We start from the raw sequence: 15,248 nt of genomic DNA on the forward strand, positions 1-15,248 counted from the left end.
CCGCGGTGTGACTGTGTGTTCCTGCGTCAGTATAATATGATCTGGCGACTTGTCTTGTCTATGTAATGAGCCCCTATCAGCGATACACAGGAGGTTCCTGAGAATACCGCCTCTCGTATCATTAGGATATAGGAGAACCGGATACAGAAATACAATGAGATCAGAGCGCACTTTATTGTATTTCTCTGTATACTGGCTCAGCCCCCTTATACAGGGGCGAGTGGATGTTCCTAATGAGGTTAAGTATTCCTGAATTACAGTGTAAGCAACAGGTGAGTGTATGCTTTCAGCAACAGGTGAGTGATGGTGTAGCCGGTGAGTGTATGCTTTCAGCAACAGGTGAGTGATGGTGTAGCCGGTGAGTGTATGCTTTCAGCAACAGGTGAGTGATGGTGTAGCCGGTGAGTGTATGCTTTCAGCAACAGGTGAGTGATGATATAACCGGTGAGTGTATGCTTTCAGCAACAGGTGAGTGATGGTGTAGCCGGTGAGTGTATGCTTTCAGCAATAGGTGAGTGATGGTGTAGCCGGTGAGTGTATGCTTTCAGCAACAGGTGAGTGATGATATAACCGGTGAGTGTATGCTTTCAGCAACAGGTGAGTGATGGTGTAGCCGGTGAGTGTATGCTTTCAGCAATAGGTGAGTGATGGTGTAGCCGGTGAGTGTATGCTTTCAGCAACAGGTGAGTGATGATGTATCCGGTGAGTGTATGCTTTCACCAACAGGTGAGTGATGGTGTAGCCGGTGAGTGTATGCTTTCAGCAATAGGTGAGTGATGATATAACCGGTGAGTGTATGCTTTCAGCAACAGGTGAGTGATGGTGTAGCCGGTGAGTGTATGCTTTCAGCAACAGGTGAGTGATGATGTAGCCGGTGAGTGTATGCTTTCAGCAACAGGTGAGTGATGGTGTATCCGGTGAGTGTATGCTTTCAGCAACAGGTGAGTGATGGTGTAGCCGGTGAGTGTATGCTTTCAGCAATAGGTGAGTGATGATATAACCGGTGAGTGTATGCTTTCAGCAACAGGTGAGTGATGGTGTAGCCGGTGAGTTTATGATTTCAGCAACAGGTGAGTGATGGTGTATCCGGTGAGTGTATGCTTTCAGCAACAGGTGAGTGATGATGTAGCCGGTGAGTGTATGCTTTCAGCAATAGGTGAGTGATGATATAACCGGTGAGTGTATGCTTTCAGCAACAGGTGAGTGATGATGTAGCCTATGAGTGTATGCTTTCAGCAACAGGTGAGTGATGGTGTAGCCGGTGAGTGTATGCTTTCAGCAACAGGTGAGTGATGGTGTAGCCGGTGAGTGTATGCTTTCAGCAACAGGTGAGTGATGATATAACCGGTGAGTGTATGCTTTCAGCAATAGGTGGTTGATGATGTAGCCGGTGAGTGTATGCTTTCAGCAACAGGTGATGTAGCCGGTGAGTGTATGCTTTCAGCAACAGGTGAGTGATGATATAACCGGTGAGTGTATGCTTTCAGCAATAGGTAAGTGATGATGTAGCCGGTGAGTGTATGCTTTCAGCAATAGGTGAGTGATGATGTAGCTGGTGAGTGTATGCTTTCAGCAACAGGTGATGTAGCCGGTGAGTGTATGCTTTCAGCAACAGGTGAGTGATGGTGTAGCCGGTGAGTGTATGCTTTCAGCAATAGGTGAGTGATGATATAACCGGTGAGTGTATGCTTTCAGCAACAAGTGAGTGATGGTGTAGCCGGTGAGTGTATGCTTTCAGCAACAGGTGAGTGATGATGTAGCCGGTGAGTGTATGCTTTCAGCAACAGGTGAGTGATGGTGTATCCGGTGAGTGTATGCTTTCAGCAACAGGTGAGTGATGGTGTAGCCGGTGAGTGTATGCTTTCAGCAATAGGTGAGTGATGATATAACCGGTGAGTGTATGCTTTCAGCAACAGGTGAGTGATGGTGTAGCCGGTGATTGTATGCTTTCAGCAACAGGTGAGTGATGATGTAGCCGGTGAGTGTATGCTTTCAGCAACAGGTGAGTGATGGTGTATCCGGTGAGTGTATGCTTTCAGCAGCGTGAGTGATGGTGTAGCCGGTGAGTGTATGCTTTCAGCAACAGTTGAGTGATGGTGTAGCCGGTGAGTGTATGCTATCAGCAACAGGTGAGTGATGATATAACTGGTGAGTGTATGCTTTCAGCAACAGGTGAGTGATGGTGTAGCCGGTGAGTGTATGCTTTCAGCAACAGGTGAGTGATGATATAACCGGTGAGTGTATGCTTTCAGCAATAGGTGGTTGATGATGTAGCCGGTGAGTGTATGCTTTCAGCAATAGGTAAGTGATGATGTAGCCGGTGAGTGTATGCTTTCAGCAACAGGTGATGTAGCCGGTGAGTGTATGCTTTCAGCAACAGGTGAGTGATGATATAACCGGTGAGTGTATGCTTTCAGCAATAGGTAAGTGATGATGTAGCCGGTGAGTGTATGCTTTCAGCAACAGGTGATGTAGCCGGTGAGTGTATGCTTTCAGCAACAGGTGAGTGATGATATAACCGGTGAGTGTATGCTTTCAGCAACAGGTGAGTGATGATATAACCGGTGAGTGTATGCTTTCAGCAATAGGTGGTTGATGATGTAGCCGGTGAGTGTATGCTTTCAGCAATAGGTAAGTGATGATGTAGCCGGTGAGTGTATGCTTTCAGCAACAGGTGATGTAGCCGGTGAGTGTATGCTTTCAGCAACAGGTGAGTGATGATATAACCGGCGAGTGTATGCTTTCAGCAATAGGTAAGTGATGATGTAGCCGGTGAGTGTATGCTTTCAGCAACAGGTGATGTAGCCGGTGAGTGTATGCTTTCAGCAACAGGTGAGTGATGATATAACCGGTGAGTGTATGCTTTCAGCAACAGGTGAGTGATGATATAACCGGTGAGTGTATGCTTTCAGCAACAGGTGAGTGATGATATAACCGGTGAGTGTATGCTTTCAGCAATAGGTGAGTGATGATGTAGCTGGTGAGTGTATGCTTTCAGCAACAGGTGATGTAGCCGGTGAGTGTATGCTTTCAGCAACAGGTGATGTAGCCGGTGAGTGTATGCTTTCAGCAACAGGTGAGTGATGATGTAGCTGGTGAGTGTATGCTTTCAGCAACAGGTGATGTAGCCGGTGAGTGTATGCTTTCAGCAATAGGTGAGTGATGATGTAGCCGGTGAGTGTATGACAGGTGAGTGATGATGTAGCCGGTGAGTGTATGCTTTCAGCAACAGGTGAGTGATGATGTAGCTGGTGAGTGTATGCTTTCAGCAACAGGTGATGTAGCCGGTGAGTGTATGCTTTCAGCAATAGGTGAGTGATGATGCAGCCGGTGAGTGTATGCTTTCAGCAACAGGTGAGTGATGATATAACCGGTGAGTGTATGCTTTCAGCAACAGGTGATGTAGCCGGTGAGTGTATGCTTTCAGCAACAGGTTAGTGATGATGCAGCCGGTGAGTGTATGCTTTTAGCAATAGGTGAGTGATGGTGTAGCCGGTGAGTGTATGCTTTCAGCAATAGGTGAGTGATGATATAACCGGTGAGTGTATGCTTTCAGCAACAGGTGAGTGATGGTGTAGCCGGTGAGTGTATGCTTTCAGCAATAGGTGAGTGATGATATAACCGGTGAGTGTATGCTTTCAGCAACAGGTGAGTGATGGTGTAGCCGGTGAGTGTATGCTTTCAGCAATAGGTGAGTGATGATATAACCGGTGAGTGTATGCTTTCAGCAACAAGTGAGTGATGGTGTAGCCGGTGAGTGTATGCTTTCAGCAACAGGTGAGTGATGATGTAGCCGGTGAGTGTATGCTTTCAGCAACAGGTGAGTGATGGTGTATCCGGTGAGTGTATGCTTTCAGCAACAGGTGAGTGATGGTGTAGCCGGTGAGTGTATGCTTTCAGCAATAGGTGAGTGATGATATAACCGGTGAGTGTATGCTTTCAGCAACAGGTGAGTGATGGTGTAGCCGGTGATTGTATGCTTTCAGCAACAGGTGAGTGATGATGTAGCCGGTGAGTGTATGCTTTCAGCAACAGGTGAGTGATGGTGTATCTGGTGAGTGTATGCTTTCAGCAGCGTGAGTGATGGTGTAGCCGGTGAGTGTATGCTTTCAGCAACAGTTGAGTGATGGTGTAGCCGGTGAGTGTATGCTATCAGCAACAGGTGAGTGATGATATAACCGGTGAGTGTATGCTTTCAGCAACAGGTGAGTGATGGTGTAGCCGGTGAGTGTATGCTTTCAGCAACAGGTGAGTGATGATATAACCGGTGAGTGTATGCTTTCAGCAATAGGTGGTTGATGATGTAGCCGGTGAGTGTATGCTTTCAGCAATAGGTAAGTGATGATGTAGCCGGTGAGTGTATGCTTTCAGCAACAGGTGATGTAGCCGGTGAGTGTATGCTTTCAGCAACAGGTGAGTGATGATATAACCGGTGAGTGTATGCTTTCAGCAATAGGTAAGTGATGATGTAGCCGGTGAGTGTATGCTTTCAGCAACAGGTGATGTAGCCGGTGAGTGTATGCTTTCAGCAACAGGTGAGTGATGATATAACCGGTGAGTGTATGCTTTCAGCAACAGGTGAGTGATGATATAACCGGTGAGTGTATGCTTTCAGCAATAGGTGGTTGATGATGTAGCCGGTGAGTGTATGCTTTCAGCAATAGGTAAGTGATGATGTAGCCGGTGAGTGTATGCTTTCAGCAACAGGTGATGTAGCCGGTGAGTGTATGCTTTCAGCAACAGGTGAGTGATGATATAACCGGTGAGTGTATGCTTTCAGCAATAGGTAAGTGATGATGTAGCCGGTGAGTGTATGCTTTCAGCAACAGGTGATGTAGCCGGTGAGTGTATGCTTTCAGCAACAGGTGAGTGATGATATAACCGGTGAGTGTATGCTTTCAGCAACAGGTGAGTGATGATATAACCGGTGAGTGTATGCTTTCAGCAACAGGTGAGTGATGATATAACCGGTGAGTGTATGCTTTCAGCAATAGGTGAGTGATGATGTAGCTGGTGAGTGTATGCTTTCAGCAACAGGTGATGTAGCCGGTGAGTGTATGCTTTCAGCAACAGGTGATGTAGCCGGTGAGTGTATGCTTTCAGCAACAGGTGAGTGATGATGTAGCTGGTGAGTGTATGCTTTCAGCAACAGGTGATGTAGCCGGTGAGTGTATGCTTTCAGCAATAGGTGAGTGATGATGTAGCCGGTGAGTGTATGACAGGTGAGTGATGATGTAGCCGGTGAGTGTATGCTTTCAGCAACAGGTGAGTGATGATGTAGCTGGTGAGTGTATGCTTTCAGCAACAGGTGATGTAGCCGGTGAGTGTATGCTTTCAGCAATAGGTGAGTGATGATGCAGCCGGTGAGTGTATGCTTTCAGCAACAGGTGAGTGATGATATAACCGGTGAGTGTATGCTTTCAGCAACAGGTGATGTAGCCGGTGAGTGTATGCTTTCAGCAACAGGTTAGTGATGATGCAGCCGGTGAGTGTATGCTTTTAGCAATAGGTGAGTGATGGTGTAGCCGGTGAGTGTATGCTTTCAGCAACAGGTGAGTGATGATGTATCTGGTGAGTGTATGCTTTCAGCAACAGGTAAGTGATGATATAACCGGTGAGTGTATGCTTTCAGCAATAGGTGAGTGATGGTGTAGACGTTGAGTGTATGCTTTCAGCAACAGGTGAGTGATGATGTATCCGGTGAGTGTATGCTTTCAGCAACAGGTGAGTGATGATGTATCCGGTGAGTGTATGCTTTCAGCCACAGGTGAGTGATGATATAACCGGTGAGTGTATGCTTTCAGCAATAGGTGAGTGATGGTGTAGCCGGTGAGTGTATGCTTTCAGCAACAGGTGAGTGATGGTGTAGCCAGTGAGTGTATGCTTTCAGCAATAGGTGAGTGATGATGTAGCCGGTGAGTGTATGCTTTCAGCAACAGGTGGTTGATGGTGTAGCCGGTGAGTGTATGCTTTCAGCAATAGGTGAGTGATGATGTAGCCGGTGAGTGTATGCTTTCAGCAACAGGTGAGTGATGGTGTAGCCAGTGAGTGTATGCTTTCAGCAATAGGTGAGTGATGATGTAGCCGGTGAGTGTATGCTTTCAGCAACAGGTGGTTGATGGTGTAGCCGGTGAGTGTATGCTTTCAGCAATAGGTGAGTGATGATGTAGCCGGTGAGTGTATGCTTTCAGCAATAGGTGGTTGATGGTGTAGCCGGTGAGTGTATGCTTTCAGCAATAGGTGAGTGATGATGTAGCCGGTGAGTGTATGCTTTCAGCAACAGGTGGTTGATGGTGTAGCCGGTGAGTGTATGCTTTCAGCAATAGGTGAGTGATGATGTAGCCGGTGAGTGTATGCTTTCAGCAACAGGTGGTTGATGGTGTAGCCGGTGAGTGTATGCTTTCAGCAATAGGTGGTTGATGGTGTAGCCGGTGAGTGTATGCTTTCAGCAATAGGTGAGTGATGGTGTAACCGGTGAGTGTATGCTTTCAGCAACAGGTGAGTGATGATGTATCCGGTGAGTGTATGCTTTCAGCAACAGGTGAGTGATGATGTAGCCTATGAGTGTATGCTTTCAGCAACAGGTGAGTGATGGTGTAGCCGGTGAATGTATGCTTTCAGCAACAGGTGAGTGATGATGTTGAAGGTGAGTGTATGCTTTAAGCAACAGGTGAGTGAAGATGTAGCCGGTGAGTGTATGCTTTCAGCAACAGGTGAGTGATGATGTATCCGGTGAGTGTATGCTTTCAGCAACAGGTGAGTGATGATGTAGCCTATGAGTGTATGCTTTCAGCAACAGGTGAGTGATGGTGTAGCCGGTGAATGTATGCTTTCAGCAACAGGTGAGTGATGATGTTGAAGGTGAGTGTATGCTTTAAGCAACAGGTGAGTGAAGATGTAGCCGGTGAGTGTATGCTTTCAGCAACAGTTGAGTGACTCTTCTGTGTCGGATAAGTGACTCTGTAAGTAGGAGGTGAGTGACTCTTCTGTGGCGGATGAGTGACTCTGTAAGTAGCAGGTGAGTGACTCTTCTGTGGCGGATGAGTGACTCTGTAAGTAGCAGGTGAGTGACTCTTCTGTGTCGGATGAGTGACTCTGTAAGTAGCAGGTGAGTGACTCTTCTGTGTCGGATGAGTGACTCTGTAAGTAGCAGGTGAGTGACTCTTCTGTGGCGGATGAGTGACGCTGTAAGTAGGAGGTGAGTGACTCTTCTGTGGCGGATGAGTGACTCTGTAAGTAGCAGGTGAGTGACTCTTCTGTGGCGGATGAGTGACTCTGTAAGTAGCAGGTGAGTGACTCTTCTGTGTCGGATGAGTGACTCCGTAAGTAGCAGGTGAGTGACTCTTCTGTGTCGGATGAGTGACTCCGTAAGTAGCAGGTGAGTGACTCTTCTGTGGCGGATGAGTGACTCTGTAAGTAGCAGGTGAGTGACTCTTCTGTGGCGGATGAGTGACTCTGTAAGTAGCAGGTGAGTGACTCTTCTGTGTCGGATGAGTGACTCCGTAAGTAGCAGGTGAGTGACTCTTCTGTGTCGGATGAGTGACTCCGTAAGTAGCAGGTGAGTGACTCTTCTGTGGCGGATGAGTGACTCTGTAAGTAGCAGGTGAGTGACTCTTCTGTGTCGGATGAGTGACTCTGCAAGTAGCAGGTGAGTGACTCTTCTGTGGCGGATGAGTGACGCTGTAAGTAGGAGGTGAGTGACTCTTCTGTGGCGGATGAGTGACTCTGTAAGTAGCAGGTGAGTGACTCTTCTGTGTCGGATGAGTGACTCTGTAAGTAGCCGGTGAGTGACTCTTCTGTGGCGGATGAGTGACCCTGTAAGTAGGAGGTGAGTGACTCTTCTGTGGCGGATGAGTGACTCCGTAAGTAGCAGGTGAGTGACTCTTCTGTGTCGGATGAGTGACTCCGTAAGTAGCAGGTGAGTGACTCTTCTGTGGCGGATGAGTGACTCCGTAAGTAGCAGGTGAGTGACTCTTCTGTGGCGGATGAGTGACTCTGTAAGTAGCAGGTGAGTGACTCTTCTGTGTCGGATGAGTGACTCCGTAAGTAGCAGGTGAGTGACTCTTCTGTATCGGATGAGTGACTCCGTAAGTAGCAGGTGAGTGACTCTTCTGTGGCGGATGAGTGACTCTGTAAGTAGCAGGTGAGTGACTCTTCTGTGTCGGATGAGTGACTCCGTAAGTAGCAGGTGAGTGACTCTTCTGTATCGGATGAGTGACTCCGTAAGTAGCAGGTGAGTGACTCTTCTGTGGCGGATGAGTGACTCTGTAAGTAGCAGGTGAGTGACTCTTCTGTGGCGGATGAGTGACTCTGTAAGTAGCAGGTGAGTGACTCTTCTGTGGCGGATGAGTGACTCTGTAAGTAGCAGGTGAGTGACTCTTCTGTGGCGGATGAGTGACCCTGTAAGTAGGAGGTGAGTGACTCTTCTGTGGCAGATGAGTGACTCTAAGTAGCTGGTGAGTGACTCTTCTGTGGCGGATGAGTGACTCTGTAAGTAGCAGGTGAGTGACTCTTCTGTGGCGGATGAGTGACTCTGTAAGTAGGAGGTGAGTGTCTCTTCTGTGGCGGATGAGTGACTCTGTAAGTAGGAGGTGAGTGACTCTGTAAGTAGCAGGTGAGTGACTCTTCTGTGGCGGATGAGTGACGCTGAAAGCAGATGGCGCAGGACGCTGTAGCGGGTGAGTCGTGTGTGGGACAGTCCGCTGGAAGTTTTCACATGCCATGGAATAGCCGGGTGTGGAAGAGAAGCGTCGTATTCAGCGCAGATCGTGGTTTTGTTTCCACAAAGAGGGGAAGAAACAAATGTGCAAAATTACTTTTATTCTCTCACTTCTGAACTTGAAAAGAAGCCTGAAAAAGTGAAAAATGAAGATGTTTCTTTCAATTTCACAGGCAGAGCCTCACAGGTCCGCTCCCCCCGCCCCCCGCTGCGCCCCTGGATCACAGCCAAACGCTCCTTTTGACACAATCGCTGAAACTTAGTTGGCATAAGAAAAGAATCTGTCAAGAAAGGAGAGATTAAAATCTGTCAGACAAAACACCCCTCCCCCGCTCCCGGCACAGGCCTAGTCTGACAGCGCTCCCAGCCTCCGATGGCGGCTAAATCCTCAGCCGCCATAGGCTTCTATGCCGCACAAGGCCTCGCTCTTTCTGGCTTTGATCAATGGAGAGCGGGTGTAAAAAATGATTGGCTCTCAAAGGCCGAGGTTATGGGGGCAAACTTCTTTTTTCCACTTCTCTGTAGAAATCCCCCATATGCCCCCCTATGTCGGCCATGTTGTTCTCCTTTTATCTCCGTCTCCATATTTCAGCTTTATCTCTCCTCCTCCCCGATCTGCTAATGAGGCCGGTGGGCCTGTTGTAAAGTGTCTGAATGTATTATTGAGCTTGTCTTGAGTCCTCGGCATGTTAATTAGAGGGGAAGGAGAAAGGCAGAGAGTCCTAATTAAGCTCTGGAGAAGCATGGGGCCTGTGACAAGGGGTGACTTTCCTGGCCTGGAAGCCTTTGAGTGTCACATTTACAGGGATTAGCGGAGCCTCGCTCCCCCCTCCCCGACGTGGCATCATTTCAGGGTATTTGGTAGCGCTGTTTGCACAGAAGGCCGGTTACCATGGTGACATGGCGGCTGTATCAAGGAGGATGAAGCCCCCGGTTACGCCGGTCCACCAGGGACAGCAATCTCCTCTTCCTACAGTTACGCAGCAGAAACACATGGGGCTCGCCAGCACCTCAGACGTGCGCTATTCATACCCATAAATGGCGAGGGGTGTGGTCAGAGTAACCGCGCAGTATAGAGGCGGCGCAGACACAAAATTGTGACTTCACCAGACATGGGGGATTAATCAGTGCTTGGAGAGAGATAAAGTACCAGCCAATCGGCTCCTAACTGTCATTTTTCACAGCCTAGAGCTGATTAGGTGGTGATAAGTCTTCTCCCATGGTAACGTCTGTGCGCAGTGGCAGTCACCAGAACGTGTTATTACCCGGGTATAATAATCTATGTGGGCCCATGTTCCAGCAACCACTGATCATCTAGATGTACATTAGCGCAATAGACATAGAACGCCATCCGAGTGCTCCGGGTAACCGTCTCCCGCAGGAATCCTCCATCCACTCACAGAATCATGTAGTATAGACGGAACCGGACACGTTCCCTCCTGAGGCCTGTATGTATCAAACACCGCGACTCACTCAGGAATGGCACTCACTATACCCATTGTCCCCCCAAACATACTACACTCACACACTGCGGATCACTCATAGGAATGGCACTCACTATACCCATTGTCCTCACAAACATACTACACTCACACACTGCGGATCACTCATAGGAATGGCACTCACTATACCCATTGTCCCCCCAAACATACTACACTCACACACTGCGGATCACTCATAGGAATGGCACTCACTATACCCATTGTCCCCCCAAACATACTACACTCACACACTGCGGATCACTCATAGGAATGGCACTCACTATACCCATTGTCCCCCCAAACATACTGCACTCACACACTGCGGATCACTCATAGGAATGGCACTCACTATACCCATTGTCCTCCCAAACATACTACACTCAAACACTGCGACTCACTCATAGGAATGGCACTCACTATACCCATTGTCCCCCCAAACATACTACACTCACACACTGCGGATCACTCATAGGAATGGCACTCACTATACCCATTGTCCTCACAAACATACTACACTCACACACTGCGACTCACTCATAGGAATGGCACTCACTATACCCATTGTCCCCCCAAACATACTACACTCACACACCGCGACTCACTCATAGGAATGGCACTCACTATACCCATTGTCCCCCCAAACATACTACACTCACACACTGCGGATCACTCATAGGAATGGCACTCACTATACCCATTGTCCCCCCAAACATACTACACTCACACACTGCGGATCACTCATAGGAATGGCACTCACTATACCCATTGTCCCCCCAAACATACTACACTCACACACCGCGACTCACTCATAGGAATGGCACTCACTATACCCATTGTCCCCCCAAACATACTACACTCACACACTGCGGATCACTCATAGGAATGGCACTCACTATACCCATTGTCCCCCCAAACATACTACACTCACACACTGCGGATCACTCATAGGAATGGCACTCACTATACCCATTGTCCTCACAAACATACTACACTCACACACTGCGGATCACTCATAGGAATGGCACTCACTATACCCATTGTCCCCCCAAACATACTACACTCACACACTGCGGATCACTCATAGGAATGGCACTCACTATACCCATTGTCCCCCCAAACATACTGCACTCATACACTGCGGATCACTCATAGGAATGGCACTCACTATACCCATTGTCCTCACAAACATACTACACTCACACACTGCAGATCACTCATAGGAATGGCACTCACTATACCCATTGTCCTCCCAAACATACTACACTCACACACTGCGGATCACTCATAGGAATGGCACTCACTATACCCATTGTCCCCCCAAACATACTACACTCATACACTGCGGATCACTCATAGGAATGGCACTCACTATACCCATTGTCCCCCCAAACATACCACACTCACACACTGCGGATCACTCATAGGAATGGCACTCACTATACCCATTGTCCCCCCAAACATACTACACTCATACACTGCGGATCACTCATAGGAATGGCACTCACTATACCCATTGTCCCCCCAAACATACTGCACTCACACACTGCGGATCACTCATAGGAATGGCACTCACTATACCCATTGTCCCCCCAAACATACTACACTCACACACTGCAGCTCACTCATAGGAATGGCACTCACTATTCCCATTGTCCCCCCAAACATACTGCACTCACACACTGCAGCTCACTCATAGGAATGGCACTCACTATACCCATTGTCCCCCCAAACATACTGCACTCACACACTGCAGCTCACTCATAGGAATGGCACTCACTATTCCCATTGTCCCCCCAAACATACTGCACTCACACACTGCAGCTCACTCATAGGAATGGCACTCACTATACCCATTGTCCCCCCAAACATACTGCACTCACACACTGCAGCTCACTCATAGGAATGGCACTCACTATACCCATTGTCCCCCCAAACATACTGCACTCACACACTGCAGCTCACTCATAGGAATGGCACTCACTATACCCATTGTCCCCCCAAACATACTACACTCACACACTGCGGCCCACTCATAGGAGTGGCACTCACTATACCCATTGTCCCCCCAAACATACTACACTCACACACTGCGGATCACTCATAGGAATGGCACTCACTATACCCATTGTCCCCCCAAACATACTACACTCACACACTGCGGCTCACTCATAGGAATGGCACTCACTATACCCATTGTCCCCCCAAACATACTACACTCACACACAGCGGATCACTCATAGGAATGGCACTCACTATACCCATTGTCCTCCCAAACATACTACACTCACACACTGCGACTCACTCATAGGAATGGCACTCACTATACCCATTGTCCCCCCAAACATACTACACTCACACACTGCGGATCACTCATAGGAATGGCACTCACTATATATACATTGTCCCCCCAAACATACTTGACTCACACACTGCGGATCACTCATAGGAATGGCACTCACTATACCCATTGTCCCCCCAAACATACTACACTCACACACTGCGGATGACTCATAGGAATGGCACTCACTATACCCATTGTCCCCCCAAACATACTACACTCACACACTGCGGATCACTCATAGGAATGGCACTCACTATACCCATTGTCCTCCCAAACATACTACACTCACACACTGCGGATCACTCATAGGAATGGCACTCACTATACCCATTGTCCCCCCAAACATACTACACTCACACACTGCGGATCACTCATAGGAATGGCACTCACTATACCCATTGTACCCCCAAACATACTAGACTCACACTGCGGATCACTCATAGGAATGGCACCCACTATACCCATTGTCCCCCTAAACATACTAGACTCACACACTGCGGATCACTCATAGGAATGGCACTCACTATACCCATTGTCCTCCCAAACATACTAGACTCACACACTGCGGATCACTCATAGGAATGGCACTCACTATACCCATTGTCCTCCCAAACATACTACACTCACACACTGCGACTCACTCATAGGAATGGCACTCACTATACCCATTGTCCTCCCAAACATACTACACTCACACACTGCGGATCACTCATAGGAATGGCACCCACTATACCCATTGTCCACCCAAACATACTACACTCATACACTGCGACTCACTCATAGGAATGGCACCCACTATACCCATTGTCCCCCCAAACATACTACACTCACACACTGCGACTCACTCTTAGGAATGGCACTCACTATACCCATTGTCCCCCCAAACATACTACACTCACACACTGCGACTCACTCATAGGAATGGCACTCACTATACCCATTGTCCTCCCCAAACATACTACACTCACACACTGCGGATCACTCATAGGAATGGCACTCACTATACCCATTGTCCCCCCAAACATACTGCACTCACACACTGCGGATCACTCATAGGAATGACACTCACTTTACCCATTGTCCTCCCAAACATACTACACTCACACACTGCGGATCACTCATAGGAATAGCACTCACTATACCCATTGTCCTCACAAACATACTACACTCACACACTGCGGATCACTCATAGGAATGGCACTCACTATACCCATTGTCCCCCCAAACATACTAGACTCACACACTGCGGATCACTCATAGGAATGGCACTCACTATACCCATTGTCCCCCCAAACATACTACACTCACACACTGCGGATGACTCATAGGAATGGCACTCACTATACCCATTGTCCCCCCAAACATACTACACTCACACACTGCGGATCACTCATAGGAATGGCACTCACTATACCCATTGTCCTCCCAAACATACTACACTCACACACTGCGGATCACTCATAGGAATGGCACTCACTATACCCATTGTCCTCCCAAACATACTACACTCACACACTGCGGATCACTCATAGGAATGGCACTCACTATAGCCATTGTCCCCCTAAACATACTAGACTCACACACTGCGGATCACTCATAGGAATGGCACACACTATACCCATTGTCCTTCCAAACATACTGCACTCACACACTGCGACTCACTCATAGGAATGGCACTCACTATACCCATTGTCCCACCAAACCTACTACACTCACAGACTGCGGCTCACTCATAGGAATGGCACTCACTATACCCATTGTCCCCCCAAACATACTACACTCACACACTGCGGCTCACTCATAGGAATGGCACTCACTATACCCATTGTCCCCCCAAACATACTGCACTCACACACTGCAGCTCACTCATAGGAATGGCACTCACTATACCCATTGTCCCCCAAACATACTACACTCACACACTGCGGATCACTCATAGGAATGGCACTCACTATACCCATTGTCCCCCCAAACATACTACACTCACACACTGCGGATCACTCATAGGAATGGTACTCACTATACCCATTGTCCCCCCAAACATACTACACTCACACACTGCGACTCACTCATAGGAATGGCACTCACTATACCCATTGTCCCCCCAAACATACTACACTCACACACTGCGGCTCACTCATAGGAATGGCACTCACTATACCCATTGTCCCCCCAAACATACTACACTCACACACTGCGGCTCACTCATAGGAATGGCACTCACTATACCCATTGTCCCCCCCAAACATACTACACTCACACACTGCGGCTCACTCATAGGAGTGGCACTCACTATACCCATTGTCCCCCCAAACATACTACACTCACACACTGCGGATCACTCATAGGAATGGCACTCACTATACCCATTGTCCCCCCAAACATACTACACTCACACACTGCGGCTCACTCATAGGAATGGCACTCACTATACCCATTGTCCCCCCAAACATACTACACTCACACACAGCGGATCACTCATAGGAATGGCACTCACTATACCCATTGTCCTCCCAAACATACTACACTCACACACTGCGACTCACTCATAGGAATGGCACTCACTATACCCATTGTCCCCCCAAACATACTACACTCACACACTGCGGATCACTCATAGGAATGGCACTCACTATATATACATTGTCCCCCCAAACATACTACACTCACACACTGCGGATCACTCATAGGAATGGCACTCACTATA

General features: G+C 48.3%; 1 protein-coding gene across 8 annotated transcripts in view; it reads left to right on the plus strand.

Moving 5' to 3' along the window:
• Positions 1-15,248, plus strand: part of LOC134965708 (ephrin type-B receptor 2) — a 393,650-nt gene that overhangs the window by 126,651 nt on the left and 251,751 nt on the right. The gene's annotated exons all lie outside the window — the stretch shown is intronic.

Source organism: Pseudophryne corroboree, chromosome 10, assembly GCF_028390025.1.
Source record: "Pseudophryne corroboree isolate aPseCor3 chromosome 10, aPseCor3.hap2, whole genome shotgun sequence".
Classification (NCBI taxonomy): domain Eukaryota; kingdom Metazoa; phylum Chordata; class Amphibia; order Anura; family Myobatrachidae; genus Pseudophryne; species Pseudophryne corroboree.